Source organism: Callorhinus ursinus, unplaced genomic scaffold, assembly GCF_003265705.2.
Source record: "Callorhinus ursinus isolate GAN/ISIS: 27379988/994484 unplaced genomic scaffold, GSC_fseal_2.0 scaffold8, whole genome shotgun sequence".
In the NCBI taxonomy this organism is placed as follows: domain Eukaryota; kingdom Metazoa; phylum Chordata; class Mammalia; order Carnivora; family Otariidae; genus Callorhinus; species Callorhinus ursinus.
This window is the reverse complement of record NW_027397070.1, coordinates 65,743,306-65,760,517: the sequence shown is the minus strand read 5'-3', so window position 1 is coordinate 65,760,517 and position 17,212 is coordinate 65,743,306.

The following is a 17,212-nucleotide window of genomic DNA, read 5'->3' as shown; positions in this document are numbered from 1 at the left end:
TCCTTCCTTCCTTCCTTCCTTCCTTCCTTCCTTCCTTCCTTCCTTCCCTCCTTCCTTCCTTCCTTCCGTGGCTTTGTTGGCCCCTGAAGCCCATTGTGGGAAAGCACCTCTGGGCTCAACTCCAGGCTTCCTAGGGAAGGGGGGCAGGCCCTTGCTCAGGACAGAACCCCCAACACTGACACATCACACCCCGGCACTGGTGTGTGGAGTGCTGAAGGGACTTCCACCTACCGTCTCATGCTCATGGGACAGTCAAGGAAACAGGCTCAAAGAGGCTAAGCCCTTGGTGCAGTGCCATGGCTCCCAAAGCCCAGCCCCATCCTCCGCCTGAAAGGTTAGCCGTGCGTGAGCACTTCGGCACCGGGCACGTGAGTGCATGTTCTCATTCAAGTCCTGTCACATCGGTAGCCACGGAGTCTAACACTGCACCCATTTTATAGCCAAGGAAACTGAGACACCGCTCAGGCCCCTTGCCGGAGGCTCTCAACGGGTCAGTGGCAGGGCTGCAATTGGCCCCAGGCTGGCTGCTTCCAGGGCCCATGGGCCCCCCCCCAACTGGGCTTTGCTGCCTTCCCCAGGGCTTGGCTTCGGTCTTGGAAGGGAAGAACATCCCAGACTCTGCGCTCCACGGAAAGGGCCTTTGGGAGGCCACAGGATGCAGCGCCAGACGCCCGGCACTGAAGCCAGCTTCCCCCAGCGAGTCTTGGCTCTCTCACTTGCTAGCTGTGACAGTCCCAAGCCTTAGCTTACTGCTAAAAGGGGAGGTGGGGAGGCGGAGGGAGAGAAACACACACTGCGAGATGTGTGCAGAGCACCTGGCCCAGAGCTGCACACACAAGTGAGGTGATCTACGGAACGAGCCTAGAACAGTGTCTGGCAGAGAGAGTGGCCCTCCATCCTAGACCTGCTGTCGTGATCATTGTTACTGGTGACCAGGCCTCCCCCGCTCTTCTCCACAGCAATCATGGAAAACCTGACCCATCAGGAGAAAGTGCTCCCGGGACAGGGTCTCAGCCTCTCCCCCGTCATCCATGGACCAGGACGGCAGTAACAGCTCTCAGCTTAGCCCAAGGTGCATGGTTTGGTGAGTGGATATCGAGCTGGATGCCGTGCTCTCCTCACCCCTTGGCTGGGGGCCCTTGCACAGTGAACAACCTGCCCAACCACACTAGCACCCTTGGGTGTTCAAGGAAATGAAGAATCATTTGATGCTGCTGGACTGTGAAGTCCACAGGAGAAGGGAACAGTGAGGAGTAAAGTTGGAAAGATCAGATGGAGCCATGTCCTAGAGCAGGGACAGCAAACTAGGGTTGGCTGGGGGATGTCTCCAGGCCACCAGAGCAACAGAGAAGGACTAGCACAGAAGCTGCCGCAGAGAGAGAGAGAGCGAGATCGACTACTGATGCCTGCCCTGGGCAGGACGGGGGAAGGAGCTGCCGAGACATCCGCTAACAGGTGCTCTCCTTGTCTCAGAAGGGGCAACGAGCTAAGGAGTCCCGTTTGCTCTGGTGGTGTGGCCAGGAGAATTCTCCTCACACGGGGTTCGTGTGGGGCACAGATAGGCTGTGGCTACATGAGCCCCAGTTGTCCCTTACATTTAATTCCCTTTCACCTTCACAAAGCAAAATGAAGACAGGGGAAAAAGGAGAGAAAATCCACCAGCTTTGGCGGAATGTAGCCACGGCAGCTCCATGGAGCGGGGCCTGTCCCTGCCTCATGCAGACAAAGCCTTGGGCACAGACACTTGCCCCTGAGGGGTTTTCGAGATGGGAGCAACTCTAAAAATTAATTTTTAATTGGCACACCCTCAACCATGGACAGGAACAAAGGGGGGGCAGGAGCAGGTGGGGAGAATGCTCCCTTTCCTCCCCGAGCTCAACACGCGGGCTCCCCCACATTGATCTACGGCCTTCCGAGCTGTGTTGTCCACGGCGGAAGCCACGGGCCACAGGCTGCTCCCGACCACTTGAAATCTGGCCAGCCCCGGCCGAGATGTCAATGCTAAATACTCACCAGATTCCAAAGACTTAGTACCCCCCCCAAAAAAACAATGTAAAATATCTTTAATAATTTTATATTGATTACATGTTGAAATGATAATATTCTGGACAATTGGGTTACAGAAAATATACTAGAGATTATTTCTCTTTATTTAATGTGGCTGCTAGACAATTGATAGTCACATAATCGGGGTCGATGATTTGTCCAGTGGGCAAGGCAGCTCTACACCCTCTGCAGGCGACTGGTTCTATACCCCTGGGACTGGCTCCAGGGTCTGGGCTCTACCACAAACATAGGGGGAGGGGTGTGTATGGCCCCAGGCCCCGGCTGGACGCCCCCCCTTCCTCTCCAGCTTAAGAATTCCAATCTGAAATCCCATTGGAGGGTCCTCAGTATCTCATTACATGAGATTTGTATTCTTCCAAGAGAATCTCTCTTTTTTCTCTTTTAAATTTTATCAGTAGACGACTTTCTAAAGCATTTTTAGGTTTGCAGAAAAATTGAGTGTAAAGTATAGCAGGTTCCGGTGTACCCCCAGCCCCTCACACTCAGCGTTTCCCTGTTAGTAACATTTCGCATTAGTGTTACAACCACATGTGATCAATGAACCGATCTTGATACTTTATTATTAACGGAAGTCGGAAGTCCATAGTTTACATCAGGGTCCACTCTTGCTGTTGTATATTCTTTGGGTTTGGACAAATGTATAATGACACGTATCCACCATTATAGTGTCACACAGAACACTTTCACTGCCCTAAAAATCCCCTGTGGTCCATCTACTCATCCCTCCCTCCCCTAACCCCTGGCAACCACGGATCTTTTTACTGTCTTCATAATTCTGCCTTTTCCAGAATGTCATAGAGTTGGAATCCTACAGTATATACCTTCCTCCGCCTGGTCTCTTTGACTTAGCAATATGCGTTCAAAGCTTCTCCATGTCTTCATGGTTTGATTGCTCATTTCTTTTTTTTTTTTTTTTTAAGATTTTATTTATTTGCTTGAGAGAGAGACAGAGCACAGAGGGAGAGAGAGAGAAGCAGACTCCCCACTGAGCAGGGAGCTCCACGCCGGGCCCGATCCCAGGACCCTGAGATCATGACCTGAGCCGAAGGCAGGACGTTTCACCGACTGAGCCACCCAGGCGCCCCTGCTCATTTCTTTTTATCACTGAATAGTATTCCATTGTAGAGAGGAAACACAGTGTGTTTATCCATTCACCTATTAAAGGACACCTCAGTTGCTTCTAGTTGTTGGGCATTTGTTTTAATGGATTTTTAAAAAATGAATTGTTCTGTTCTCACCTCATCAGTAATTTAGCAGAATAATAAAGTGAAGTTTTGGGGATGGTGGGAGGACCTAGGCAATCTACTACATTGATGGCAGCTGTGTAAATTGCCGCACCATCCTCAGGAGTGCAACTCAGCCCCCCCTCCACAGGGGGAGAGGGGCAGAAGATGGGGGCCCCGTGTCAGGCGACCACTCAGTCTAGTCCCCAGCGAAATCCTATGGAGTCTGAATCTTTAACTTTGTACACCTCAGGGAAGCTGTGTTACCTGCCCAAGGGCACCCGACAAGTGAGGTGCCCGAGCTGATTTGGAGACCAGGCCACCTCACCCCAAGGCCATGCATGTAGGCTCCGAAGTGAGACATGCTCTCGCCCTGGGAACAAGGCCCCCTTGCCCGGCCTCTTTGGGATGTCGTATCTATTTCAGCTTGGAATCTTGCCCAGAGATAATTTCCATAAGGGCGTGGTCTTGTCTGTTCTTGCGCCTAGCGTGGCACCTGTCACTTCGTAGGTGTTCAACAGGTATCTGTTGAAGGAGTAAATGGGGACCTGGTTCATTCCATCTGAGAACTCACAGTTTAGTGGAGGCGGGCGGCAGACGAGCAGCACGGCTGGTTGGAGAGAGTTGTGATGGAGAGTGGACGTACTTGGTGCAGCAGGAACATTCAGGTGAAACCCCCGATCCAACCTGGGGTGTGAGGGAGGGCTTCCTGGAAGAGGTGGTGCTTATGCTAAGTCTTGAGGAAGAGCAAGAACCAGAGGAGGCGACGGGAGGAACCCCACAGTAGGAAGGCAGGAAACAGGAGGACTAGAGGGGAAAGGGTAGAAGGGCCAGAGGCGAAAGCCTGAGCTGACCGTGGATGGCCCTGTAAGCCACGGGAGGAGTGCTGGACTCTGTCCTACAGGCCCCGGGCACTGACTCCCCAGAGGAATGCCGTATATGCGTGCCGGAGGGGGCCCGGCCCGCGACCTGGAGGGAGCCCCTCCCCTAGAGAAGGGTCAGAGTATGAAGGGCAGGCGGGAGTGTTCACAGAGTGGCTGCCTCCCGGACTGTCGCAGTCCTACCCGGGTCCGGACCAGCTGTGTGAGGGCATGGGGGCACCTGCAAACGGGAGGCACGTGAGTGTTACGGAGTGGGTTAGCAGATCGGTACAGGCCCAGGGCCTGGCACACAGGAGGTGCTTAATAAATAGGGATCCCGGTAGCGATTATCAGTACTTATCAAACCGGTGCATGGGGTTTTTCTTTAAAAGGTTGAAAAACACTGCCCTAGGGAGCCACTAAAATGGTTTTCAGGAGGACCCTGATGGGACCTTATTTGCAATTTGGAAAGATCACTCAGGCTGTGTCTTGCAAGACGGGTGCAGAGAGTGGAGAGCGTCAGAGCAGCGAGGACACCTGTCAGGTGTCGGCAGCTGTGGGCAAGGCGCCCACATGGACGCAGCGGGCAGGGGACCTAGAGCCCTGGGTGACGGAGAAGCCTCAGACGAGGGATAGCAGTGAGGACCAGAGAGCACGTTTGGACTGCCGGCCGAGAAAGCCAGGCCAGCACCCATTTTCAAGGGAAAGGCGAAGCAAGGGGAAGGACCTTGGCTGCCCCGGGGCTGGCCCTTTGCAGGAGAGCCAGGTGGACGCTTTTGACCCCTGGAGGCCGAGCACCCCAGGGGGCACATTTCCTAAGACACTCACTTGGGAGACAAAGCCAGTGAAGCCACTCATCACTGGCTCTTAATTCCTGACCCAGGGACCCCTCAGAGTCCGTCACAGCACCTCCCAGGGTTGATGAAGCCGAGGGCATGTTTGAGATTTCCCCAAAGCATTTGGGGTCCTCTTCTTTGGGGCTGGGCAAAGCTCATCCAGCGACCCCCCCCCGCCCTTGGAACTGTCAGTCCAGCCTTCCCAGAGACGGCTGATTTCTGGGTGTCTTTCATAAGGTCGGGATCCGGGGGACACGCCTAACCAGGTTGTCACCCCTCCCCCGGTACTGACATTTTTCATCTTGTGGTTTCTGTCGCTCTGCATTCCCAGTGGTAACTCTCCCTTCCTTCCATGTTTCTGGAGCTCTCTGCACTCTGCCATTCTCCTTACCAGCATGGGGCTGCCTTCACATCTCCCGTAATCATACTTCAGATTCCGCAAATTAATAACGGTCCTTGCACAATTAGTCTCTTTTTTGGCCCGTCCCCTGGCCTCTCTCAGTGGTGTGCGTCCAGTGTCCAAGGGACACGCCCTGGATGTAAGATCCAAGCTCACAGAAGTATGACGCTCGCGAGAAACCGTTGGTGGCAGCAGAACGAGGTCCCTCGAGCCCCGTCGCTCGAGGCTCAGTAACAGATGAGAGCACAGAATATCTTCGGGATAGAGTATTTACAAAACTACTTTAAAGGAATTGCATGTCATTAATCATAAGTTCTTAAAGATCAGACTTCTCTTATTTGTTCTAATCTAGCTAAATGGGCCTGGAAATACAGCCCGTGGTTTGCTCGATAAATACAAGTTGAAAATCATAATGTTCCCATCCAATTTCCAACTCATACATCGTGTTATGGATTTTTTTTCTCTTCTGCTAGCATTTCTCCAGTCCACTAAATATTCCAGACATAGGAGAGTCTTCATCTGATTCATTCTAATAACTTCTTCATCAATATGACTTTTGTGAATGCATTGGTATAGCAAATTAAATATTATTTATGACTTTAATTTGTGTCCTATTTGGATTTTTACATTCACGGGGCCAACTTGGCTATCATCATTATCATATTGTTTTAGACTACTCCTAAAATTAAAATCCACTCTCGTCTTTAAATGTTTTATTGTGCTTGTCGTTCTTGTTTTGTGCCATACTGAACATGATTAATTCTGTTAGCCAAGTGCATATGGTCTGCCTGGCCACCATCCATTATCTTCATCGTGGCTGCCTGCGAATGAGCACTTTATTATTACTTTTTCATCTTTTCAATTACCAGATGTGCTTCGCCATTCTCGGGGTTTTTGCACTGTCCAAGCCCAGACCCCCGCAGTGCCGGTGGGTCTGTGCGAGCTGGCCTCACGCCTGTGCCTCTCGCCCCTCACCCACCGCCCTCCTCCCTGGCTTCCTGTCCGTTGCTGGGACACTCGGAGCCCTCCCTGCCTCGGGGCATCCCTACGTGCCCTTCCCTCTGCCTGCAGTGCTCTTCCTTCACTTTCCCCGAGGCTCCTTCTCTAACTTAAGCTGCAACTCCATCACCACCGTGTCCCCCATTTTTCGGCATCACGGGTTGCCCCCTTTGCCCTCCAGCAGGCATCTCTGTTTGTAATATTTGTTTACTAATTACTTGGGGATTGTCTGTGTCCCCAGTGGAATGTCTGTTGCTTCAGGGAAAGGATTTCGTCTGCCCTGCTCATTGCCGTGTCCCAGGGACCAGTATGGTCCAGAAAACTTAGGGCCCAAGGTGGGTGGGGAAGCGAGGGAGGGAAGGCGCTGTCAGCAAAACATCCAAGACCAGAAGATGCTGCTAGCTCACATCAAGCCCAGACATTCTTCAGGAATCTTCTGTCCCTTGCCACTCCCTTCCAGAATGGTGAGGGTCTCACTGGGCAGCTCGAAGCAGAGAAGGTCAGCCATTTGCTCACACTCTCTGGTGAGTCTTGAACATGAAGAAATGTGTCAAGGGGATTGACAGGGTCTTCGGGTTCCATGGCCCCTTCGGGAGATTTTTCTTCTGATGGGAGAATTAAAATTACACTGTACCGAGAGTTGTCAACGCCAGAAAGGATTGTGGTCTCTCCTTTTCATGAAGTATTCAGCAGTGGGTTGAGAAGGCCTAGAAGCACGTGCACCCTCAGATCTTGGTCCCCAGACACTGTCCTCCACTAGAAGGAGCCAAGGCTCCTTGGAAAACCGGCTGATCCCAGAGCTTGGGCAGGAAAACATAAGATGAGCCTGGAACATCTTATTGTGCCAAAAAGAAAAAAAAACAAAACACTCAAAGAAAGAAAGAAAGATGTCAAAAGGACACAGGAAGCAGATCCAGAGGGCTCCCGCTAGCCAAATCTGGGATATTTGAGCAATGACACAAATTCTGATAGTAATGGGTTATAAACTCTTGAAGGAAGTTGTTCAAATCCATGGTCCATGCCGACATGAGAAATGAATGAATACACAAAATAGACCAGAAGTAAAAGACAAAATTGCCTTGTGATGAGAAACCTGCATTTTATGCCACTTCTACCAAGCAGGCTTTACAAATCGCTGCCTATGGTCACAGCACCTCGAAGGGCCCGTCTGCAAATGGGGACCACCCAGGAACCTCCACCTCGGGCCGGTGTGAGCAGGAAAGTCACGGGTCAGCATGTTTGAAGCACTAAGCCCAGTGCCTGGCACCTGGTCAACAGGCATGGTCACCGTCATTACTGCTACGATCATGAGCATCTGACTACTGACCTGGTCACTGACAGCAGGGGGACAGTCACCAAACGACTTCTCCAGGTGCCTCTCAGACTCAAGGAGGCTGTACTGTTGGTTCTGGGAGAGACCCTCATCTGTCTGTCCGGATTCCTATGCATCTCCATAGGGTAATAGGTCCATTGGATGAAGGACCAGGGTTTGCCCAATTTTCTGCAGAAAGTAAGTAACAGAGCTAGCTGTGCTGAGCCTGGGGACCTCTGAACGTGAGGACAAGCTCAGAGGAGACTTGACAGAAAAGCAGGTCCAGGGGAAGGAAAACAGGATACCGCCTTGCACAGGCAGATCACAGGTGGGAAAGGGAAGGTGAAGTCACCCAGCCCAGCTGCCTGAAGAGTGATCTGAACTCTGACGGGCACGGGATCGAATGGTTGCTGCGATTCTTAGGCATATGTGATCGTGGCAACCTCTGATGCTTGCTTAACCTCTGTGAGCCTCTGTTTCCCCATATGTAAAATGGGCTCACCTTAGTCCCACCAAGGACTTGGTGAGTGCTGGTCCTGGTCCTTCTCGCTCTTTGTACGAAGGACCATGGTTATACAAGGAGAGATAACTGAGGACTAACATCTACAAACCACCCGCAAGAATCACGTCCCTTCAGGCCACAAGCCAGCATCAGCGCAGAAAGGCCATGCCGAGCGGCCAACAGGAATAGGAATGAGAGGCACTGCATTCTAATGGCTTGCTCATTTTAGCTTCCCTGGGAATCAGAATGCATCTCTCCCAGTTGAAATGTCCTTACAACGAAGTGGAAGCGTTTTTTTCTTTCTGAACAGGACATAAGCAATGCATCGAACGAATGAGGGATAACTTAGGTAGGAGGAAATATGGCCGTGACTATTAAAGTGTTCTTATTTAGTACTTTTTTTATGTTGCAGGCACTGTGTGGAGTGTTTAAGGGCCAGGATCTCGTTTAATTCTCAAATCAATTCCATGAGACAAATTCTGCTACAGCCATTCCACCAAGGAAGAAACTAAAGCCCAAAATGATCAAGTAGCTTGCCCAAAGTCATGTAGCTAGTGTGTCAGTCAGCGTTCTGTGGGGAAATGGAAACCAATAAGGTGATAGGACTGATAACAGAGAATAGATAGATGATAGTTGTGGACTGAATGTATCCCTCCAAAATTCGTATGTTGACATCTAATCCCAGATGGTGGTGGGAGGTATGGCCTTTGGGAAGTGATTAGGTCATGATGGTGGGGCCCTCCTGTTGGGGTTAGTGCCCTCATGGAAAGAGGCCAAGGGGCTAGCTTCTGTATCTCTGCCACGGAGGGGAGAGGTCAGCAGTCTGCACCCAGAAGAGGGTCCCCACCGGAACCTGACCAGGCTGGCACCTTGATCTCCATGTTCTAGCCTCTGGAAGTGTGAAAAATAAATGTCTGTTGTCTATAAGCCCCCAGTCGACGGTACTTTGTTATAACAGCCCCAGCTAACTGTTGCTTTCCACTGTGAACCGTATAGAATGATAAGATTTTTAAATGCATGCACGTATCACAAAAGTAAAAATTAGAAGAACAAGAATAAAAAGCTCTGGCAATATGACAGTCTGGGGGACGATCACCAGCTTATCTTCCCTAACTCACTTCAAATTCTGCTGCACCGAACCCAGTTTCTTCAAGCCTGGGGTCTCCGTCTTCTGATAGGGAAAAGACTGCAGAGTCCCCTGGAATGCCGCCAAGCTGACCGGTGGCATGAAGACTTACACTCTTTCTGGCTCCTTAAAGATCCTCCAGGAATAAGAGTCACGATGCCTTCCCCAGAGAGGGAGGATAGACCCAACCAGGCAGGACACAGCCCCTGTGCCCCTCTCCCAGTGTGCCCATGCCACGTCCCCTCACCCCCAGCCAGACACCTGCCAGCCACGCCTCTTCCTGGGCTGCAGTCACCCCCGGGGCTGGCTCCACCCTCACCTGCAACTTTAATCTGCGGGTTTGGCCTTCCCTGTCACCCCACTTCATTAGGCCCACATCCTGTTTTCTCCTATCGCTTATCAGGACATCATGGTTATCAGCACTTTTTAAATTGTGCATTACTTGCTGGTTTACTTGTTCCTTGCCTGTCATTACCCGATTGACTGTGAGCTCCGTGGGGAGAGGAGCACAGCTATTTAATTTTCTAGCTTCATCCCCAGGACCTTTGCACGGTGCCTGGCTAGCAGTGGACCCTCAACTGAGTGAATGAAGAGAGTTTTGTCCACGAATGCAGCAGGAGGCCACGGTCTCTACACCAAGTCCCTGTACTCCTCAAGTTAGTTCTGACCGGGTCTCTCCGTGACCAAGTCCCCAGGCATAAATGTCTAATTTAGGCAGGACATGGACTATTTCTCGGCGTTCCAGAGCTTCCGGCAGTCCATACGTCCACAGAGAGCTCACACAGCACTGGCCGGGTTCCAAGAGACTTGGACGCACCTCACTGTGGTCACCACTCCGCTAAGTGGCTGCAGTGTTTAGGTCCCATTTTACAGATGTGGAAACTAAGGCACAGAGCCCCTAAGCAGGTTTTCCAAGTTCACACGGGGGGGGTGCGGGCTGCGATCCTGCCCGCTGCACCGTCCCACATCAGGTTGGGCCCCCAAGATGTGTGGGACACACCCCCGGGCACTTGTTCTTTCCCTCCATCACCACGGCCAGACCAGATTGTCACCCCGCTTAGCACAAGTGCTCCCGACGGTCCTTGGGCAGGTGCGTTGACCGCCACCACTTGAACCCAGGGCTCAGGGCCTCAAAAGCCCACACCTCCTCTGCTGCTTCTTGTGCGTTTGTCCTAGTAACAAGGAGGGTGGGGACAGGAAGGGGCGGAAGGAAAAGAAGAGTCTTGGGCAAACACTCCTGACGGCGGGAGTGAAGCAGGAAGGCCACCATGGCCATGATGGCGGCCATCCCAGCAGAAGGGGCAAACCCTTCTGCCCCCTTCCAGACCAGGCTTCAGCAGAACCCCAGGGACAATTCTTACCACCCTCATGCAATGAAGATTATCTTGAAAAAAAAAATCTTATTTTTTTTCTTATTTTTTTCATTTACTTATTTGCAAGGACGCTTTCCTTTTCTGGGAGAGGTGGCTGAAGCCTCCCTTGACAGAGCCCCCAGATGATTTCTGAGCTGGTAAATCAGCCTCGATCCTTTACTTTCTTTCCATTTCCCTAGAATTTTTTTTCTTTGTCTTTTTCTTTCCTTTTCTTTCTTTTTCTTTCTTTTTTTTTTTTGGAGAAAGAGCGCACCAGCAGGGGAGAGAGGCAGAGGGAGAGAGAATCTCAAGTGGACCCCACGCTGAGCCCAACACAGGGCTCCATCTCACAACCCTAAGATCATGACCTGAGCCCAAATCAAGAGTCGGATGTTCTACGGACTGAGCCACACACGCATCCCCCCTACTAGAATTTTCGCTTCTACCAATAAGCTGAGAACTCTGAGGACCGGGGGGTGGGGAGTGTCATATCTTTTTACTTTCTGTTAGGAGCCGATTTGTGTCCCCATCCCCAAAATAATATGTCAAAGTCACAACTCCTAGTCCCTGTGGCTGTGATCTCATTCAGGGAGGGGAATTTTGCAGATGATCACGTTAAAATGAGGACATTACGTTGGGCCTTACTCCAGCCTGACTGCGTGCTTACCAAAGGGGGAGATGGGTTCCCAGAGAAGCACACAGAAAAAATGCGGCATGAACATGACGGCAGAGGTCGGGGTGGTGCCTCGAGAAGCCAAGAGACACCACAGATCTCCAGCAACACCGGAGGCCTGAAAAGCAATAGGGAACAGATTCTGCCTCCCAGCCCCAGAAGGAAGCAACTCAGCCAACACCTGATGTTGGCCTTGCAGCCTCCAGACTGTGGTACTTAGTTACAGCCGCCCAAGGAACAAACACACCTTCTTATTCAGGGTCCCGCACGGCGCTCGATGCTCGGCAGTTGCCCAGCGAATGTTGGTGACGTGCATAAACACACACATGGTGCAAGTTTTCATGCACCAAGTGTCCTTGCCTGTGGTGCTGGCTCTCCTGTCCCCTCTCACCTGGGCTATCCCTCAAGGTCAAGGTAAGCTGGGCCTCTTCCCATCACATGCAGACCAAATGATTTCTCCATCCTCAGGCAGCAGACACAGAAGCCCATGGTGTCCTTTGACATCTCCTTTGCTTGACGGGTCCCTGGGTCACACCACCATGGCTCCGCTGGTCAGCTCTGTCACCACAGCTCCCATCCCCACTCTGAAGCTTCCCAGGGATTTGGGTCTAGCCGCCACTTCTCTTTGGCCCATCTTACTTCCTGGTCTTCTAGAAACCAGGCTGGGCAAGCTCTCCCCACTTCCCCACTCACACCTACGACCTCCTCAGCATCCCACACCCAAGATGTGTTCGTTAGGTCTCAAAGACCGTGAGTGATCACTTCTCAAAGCTTATTTAAGAAGGAAACTCAAGGTAACAGTTCACATTTGAATGGCTCTTGAAAGAAATGATTTGAATTCCAATACCTGAGTAGTCATCGAAGCCCTGGAAAGTAGACTCCAGGGGTTGAGTTGTGTCCCCACCACAGGGTCATTGCAGATGGAATTAGTCACGTTAGGTTGAGGGCACGCTAGAGTAAGGCAGGCCCCCGATCCGATCTGAAGGGTGTCCTGAGGCAGAGGGAAATCTTGCCCTCAGAGACAGATGTGCACACGGAGAGTCCAAGGTGAAGAGGGGAGGTATGTTGCCACAAGCCAATGATCCACCAGAAGCCGGGAGAGAGGCCTGCAACACACCCTTCCTGAGCGCCTTCACAGGGAGCTTGCTGACACTTTGACCTCAGCTTCCCAGCCCACAGAACTGTTAAGGCAACAGGGTCCTGTGATTTAAAACACCCAGCAAGGTACTCTGTTACAGCAGCTAGAGAAAATGCAGCAGGGGCTGTCGTCTCCATGTTTTGGATGAGAAACAGAGGCTCACAGGAAAGCGGTTGCCCAAGGTTCACGGCTGGTCGGAGGCAGAGTGAGGCATGAACCCGACTCAGATGGACCCTAGGCCCCCAGCGACCTGAGGTGGTGGGAGCCTGGGGCTTTGTTTGTGGTTGTCTGGGCACGGATGGGCCGTGGAGGCACAGCTCTGAGACTCCCTCCCGCCAAGCCCTGGTTAGGGGGACAGAGGCCTGGGAAGTCGCTGGCCGCTATAATCAGCTGGTAATTAGCCTCAGAGAGAGCCCACCTTGCTTGCGGTTTGGCACCCTTCATCACACACCTCTCTCAGGAAAGTTAAGGCCCATCTTGTGACTCCTCCTCTTATTAGATCTGTTCCAAACAAACCCTGATGGAAAACATAAACTGGAATGTGAGAGGTCCTGGTCTTTGCAGGACACTTTCTGTGTTTCTTAAGACCCGGCCCTCAGAAGGCTGTTGTCTGCAGCCACGCACACACACACACACGCAGGAGCCATGGTACCGGGCCCTGGGGGATGCGGTCGGGGGATTGGTTCCTGCACGTGGTGGGAGACTGCTCCATCCCAAATGCTTGTGGCAACCCTGGGTGAGGTTGAGTCAGTGGACCTCTCTCCCAGAAAGATGGAAGGGTGGAGGAACTTGCCAAGAAAGGCTCCTATGTGGGCATCGGTACCACCTGGTGGGGTGACAGGCCTCCCCTTGCTGCAGGTGCATCAGAATCGTGGGAGCGTCCCCGACCCCCTTGCACCAGACCACACGCTCTCTCCCTCCACTCTTCCGAGCCATCCTGGTGAGACAGCGGCTCATCCTCTCTCGGCCCCCATCCTCTCGCAGTCCCACTGGGGCCAAGTCACAGGCAGTCAGGAGGGAGTTCTGGCCTCGTGAGGAGGAAGCAGTCTCTGGGTGGGCTGGAACGGGCTGCAGGGGTGAGCCAGGAGGGCTGCGTTCTCATCCCTACAGGCCCTAGTTAGCTGTGAGCCTGGCCTCCAGCCAGGCATCACCCCCTCCTGGGCCCCCAGCCGCCCAGCGCAGCTGGGCCAGGAGCCCCTAGGCCCGGTGCATCCTCTGTCTGCTTATTCCCCTGTATCACAAATGTCTGGGGGCTATCCCCCCAGCAGACCGAGAGCTACAAGCAGAAGGCACAGCGAGGGGCCTCTTTCTGCTGGGGTGTTAGAAGTGGCCCAAGGGGGGCGCCTGGGTGGCTTAGTCAGTTGAGCATCCGACTCTTGGTTTCATCTCAGGTCATGGTCTCGGGGTCATGGGATCCAGGCCTGCCTCAGGCTCCACGCCCAGCATGGAGTCTGCTTGAGATTCTCTCCCTCTCCCTCTGCCTCTCCCCCCATGCATGCTCTCCCTGCCTCTCTCTCTCTCAAATAAATAAATAAATCTTTTTTTTAAAAAAGAAGTAACACAAGGGACAGTCCTGTGGGCCGTCTGCATGGAGGCCAGCACTCCTTCCCTAGCTGTGTGGTGCTTGGGTAGGGTTGGGCAGGGCATAAGGGTGCTGCATAATAATTGGGGCCACTAGTCATGAGTTCAAACCCTGGCTCTGCTACTTAATAGCTATGCAGAAACTTAACCGTGTTGTTTAAACTCTCTGTGCCTCAGTTTCCTCATCTGTAAAATGGAGAGACTAAGAGTAAGTGGCACAGAGGGGATTACGTGGCTCAGACCCACATGAAGCTCTCAGAACAAGGTCAGAGGCACGGTGAGTGCTCAGTAAATGGCAGCCTTCCCGTCGCCGCTCACCCATCGCCCTGCCCAGCTCCCCAGGAATGCCTGGTGCCCGACTCCAAACAAACGATTTCACCTCCAAGGAGGAGCCTCTTTTTTAGGAGACGGGGAACTGGATGAACAGACCACCAGGCTCTCTTCCACTCTAAATTGCCCAATTCTGTGGTGCATTTCAGACCAGCATGTGGACAAAGCCCCCCCCCCCCAACCGCCCCATGCACAAGTCAGTGCCCTGAGCCACCTCCAGTGCTGGAGAAGGAACCCACCAGTGTGAAGAGGTGGCGGGGGTGGAGGAGTGGGGAGTGAGCATGTGCCGAAGCCCTTGTGCTCAGGTTTAAAACTCTTAGAAAATCTTCAAGCAGGTCTGCTTCACCACACCCAGGTAAGCATTTTATTTATGCCCAGAAAACTGTGTGGGGACAATTAAAACCAGCTCTATAACGATGTCCCCTCCGACCAGTTGAGTCCCATCCTCCCTGCTCATTAAGGTGAATCTCTTGTTAGTGGCTTTGCAAGTTGGGGATGGCAAATAATCAGAAGCAGGTGGGTGGGCACCAGCTCGCTCCCCTGTCTCAGGCCTGCAAGTGTAGATGTTTCACTTCCTCCCAAAGCATCCCCACGGCTGCCTCCCCTCCACCTCCCTCATGCCAGGTTTACCTCCTGTCCCTGGGCAGGTGGGGCAAATGCTTATCATCTGCCTAATTGTTCAACAGGATAATATGCGAGATTTCAAAATAATTAGGCTGATGATAATGAAGGTCTGATGGTTCCTGTGCAATTAGATGGATGGACACAAACACTTTGTTTTTAACCTATGCTGAGGCTAATGACCTCAGGTGGGAATATGGCAGCACTGGATTTTGAAAGGAGGAAAAAAAAGTATCCTGGGAACCTCAGAGAAAATAAATCACAGGGTGGGCTCCTTCCCGCAGATTTGTTGCTCTGGATACCCGACCAGATGTTCCCCAGACATCAGTAGTGAGGGATTTCAAGCCAAAGAGAAGGCAGCTCGGTCCCAGTTTGAATCCATTCTGCAACATTTATTGGCTCTGACCTGGAGCAAGTCACTTAACCTAGCTGCGTTTAGATCTTCATCTGTAAAGGGAGGACAAAATGTCTACTTCACCAGGCTGTTGTGAGTTCCTGGCGCACAACAAATGTGCAGTAAAGATTTTGAAGGTGGTCACAGGACAGGGGAAGCTCAGTGTGGGAGTATCAAGAAGCTAGAACATGGCGGAGGCCAAAATGGGCAGTGAGTCGTTTCCAGCCAGCAAAGTAGAATTGGCATCTTCCAAGGTCCAGACAGCAGTTGCTGCTTAGAATTCCTCACCAAAATAGAAAAGAAAAGAAACCACTGGCTTAACTGAAAAGAACTCGAGTCACAGTTGTACTTCCGGTCCCTCCATGCACCTCGGGTTTCTAGTTCAGTCAGGCAAAGAAGAGCTTCCCAAGAGGAGTCCACGAGGCAGATAAATGTAGCAGGGTGGTCACACGGTGTGGTGGCTGCTGGGGGGTCTGCATGGGCTGTTCTCTTTAATGCAGGTGGCAGAGTAGATGGGGAGAAGATGACCCCAGGGCCTGGGCAGGTGGGCAGTACTGGGGAGGGGCTTATCCACCCAGCACACATCTTCTGATCCTTTGGTCTGTTCAGGGCCCAGCGCTCATGCTTGGAGCACAGATATTAAAAAAAAAAAAAAAAAAAAAAAACAGCCAGTCCCCTGCCAGGCACGTTGTCACAATAGAAAGTGACAAGCAATTTCAGTAAAATTTTTAGGAAGCATAGACAGAATGATCAGCTCTTCCTGGATGCAGGGAGAGCTTTCTGGGGAGATTCAGCCTGGGCCTTGAAGGATGAATCAGCATGGCTGGAACATGAGGGCCTCATGTCAGGCTGGGGGTCAAGAGAACATGCCAATCTACTATGTATAGCATGTGAGTGAACCAGGGCAACCATTTCCCTTTAATTCTGAGAGAGGGAAAGAGGGAGAGAGAGAACTGTCTTGGCAACTGCAATCATATTAAAGGCGATTTCCTCTGCCTCACATTTCTTTATGGTTAGGCTACTCCAGCAACCTCTGCCCAGTTGTCTCCTTGTCTTTACACCCTGCTTCACTGCCTTTCCACCAGGCTAAAAATTCCTGAAAGTTGGGTCAGGAGTCACCAGCAATGAGAGAGATGTAAGGGAACCTAAGGCTGGTGATGGGTCAGTACCATGGACAGAGACATGGAGGCGCCCCACCCCCCCTACCCCCCTCCAGCCCTTTCCTTGGCCACTTGGGCTTCTGTGAACTGTCTTCCTTATCCATGTACACAGGATATTCAGAGCCACTTTCTCCTTTTATGACATTCTGCAGCACTATTAACAAACCAGGGTCTGAATTTTGCTGGAATCCATTCGAATTTACAGGAGTGCCTTTGGAGACTTTCCTGGTGCCATTTTAGATCAAAATTGGCAGAAGCCTCACAGATAAAAGTGTACTCTGGCCTCCTCTGTGGATGTGGGGGTGGAAGGTAGAGGCCACCAGGACTCTGAGCCTGGGCCCGGGAGGGGAGGGGAGAAAAGGGGCAGATGTTTAATTGAAGGCAAAGATCTCGGGGCTCCCCTGGGTCTCGGTCCCAGGTTGATGCAGCATGTAATCTCCCCATTATAGGACAGAAGCCCAAAGGGCCTTGCTCCGTCAGCTCTGACTCCTTCCTTTCCCTGGGGAGCCGTTTCTCCCACAGGAAGACTGAGGTGGCTGCAGAGAAAGTCCTGGAGCAGGGCCATGCCTAAGGTAATTCCATGGAAGAATTCAAGTCCACTAGTGAAAACTCAAGGTCAGCCTGAGGAAGTGAGGTGA